The sequence below is a fragment of the Piliocolobus tephrosceles genome, chromosome 10, assembly GCF_002776525.5.
Source record: "Piliocolobus tephrosceles isolate RC106 chromosome 10, ASM277652v3, whole genome shotgun sequence".
NCBI lineage: Eukaryota > Metazoa > Chordata > Mammalia > Primates > Cercopithecidae > Piliocolobus > Piliocolobus tephrosceles.
The window spans coordinates 46,746,334-46,747,868 of NC_045443.1; positions in this window are offsets into that span (position 1 = coordinate 46,746,334).

Genomic DNA, 1,535 nt, shown 5'->3' on the forward strand with positions numbered 1-1,535 from the left:
CGTGTTAGCCAGGATGGTCTTGATCTCTTGACCTCGTAATCCGCCCGTCTCGGCCTCCCGAAGTGCTGGGATTACAGGCTTGAGCCACCGCGCCCGGCCAGTTCCCTCCCTTTTAATTCCCATCCCCTCTCCAGGCCAGCTGAGGCCCTTAGACAAGCACTTTGCTGCCTCCTTGTGGCTTCTGCAGGAAAGGTTCCTCCTCTCTTCGAGAATGAGGACACGGGGCACCTAACAGACAGCCTGGGGGTGATGAGAGAGGAAACCTGAATCTTCTTGAGCAGTGGCGGCCTGAATCATTGGCAGCTGCCCGCTCACAGCACTGCTGCCTGTGGCAGTGAACATCTCTGTGGCAGCACCCTGACTGGTGCACCAGCCGGACTCAGGCTTTGGTCGTTCCAGGCTGCTCAGCTCCCGGGAAAGAATGTGCGGCAGCAGTCAGACCCTAGGACCTGCCTCAAGGGTCACTGAGGTCGGTGACTCGTGTATCCAGCCTCCACCTGCTCAGCTTCCTCCCAGCTCAGAGGCAATAAATAGTGTTTGAGGGCTGATGAAGTCACTAACCAGCGGAGGGCCTCCCCAGGGTGTGCAGAGAGCGGGGCAAAGTGTGACAAAAGAGCCAGGGCTAGGGTATAGGGTATGGAGGACTGGGATATTACATCCCAGCCAATTGTTTTTTGCAGGTAACAGATACCTGCCTAAGCTAGTTGCCTCCAAATGGAGGAATATTTTAGAAGGCTCCTGGGTTATCTTGTGGACCCATAACTCACAAGACTGCCTGAGAAGACTGCTTTATTTCTTACTCTACTGGGTAACTTTTTCTTTCTGGCTGCTTTCAAGTTCTTCTCTCATCTTTGGTTTCAGGTTTGACTATGATATGCTGAGGTATGTTTTTCTTTGTATTTATCCTGCTTCGGTTCTCTGAGCTCCTTGGATCTGTGGCTTCTTGTCTTTAATTTTGGAAATTCTCAGTGATTATCTCTTCAAATAGCTCTTTAAATATTTCTTCTCCCTTCTCCTTTTGGGACTTTGATCACATGTGTGTGAAACCATTGGTATTATCTCACACATCTTGGGTGTTTAGTTTGGGGTTTGCTGGTTTGTTTTTACTCTGTGTTATAGTTGGCTAATTTCTATTGATCTTGCCTCAAATTCACAAATTTTTTTGTCTTGCTTTTATCTAGTTGGCTGATAAACCTGCCAAAGGATTTCTATATCTCTGATGTTAAGAATTTCTTTTTTGGCCGGGCGCGGTGGCTCAAGCCTGTAATCCCAGCACTTTGGGAGGCCGAGACGGGCGGATCACGAGGTCAGGAGATCGAGACCATCCTGGCTAACACGGTGAAACCCCGTCTCTACTAAAAATACAAAAACTAGCCAGGCGAGGTGGCGGGCGCCTGTAGTCCCAGCTACTCCGGAGGCTGAGGCAGGAGAATGGCATAAACCCGGGAGGCAGAGCTTGCAGTGAGCTGAGATCCGGCCACTGCACTCCAGTCCGGGCGACAGAGCGAGACTCCACCTCAAAAAAAAAAAAAAAA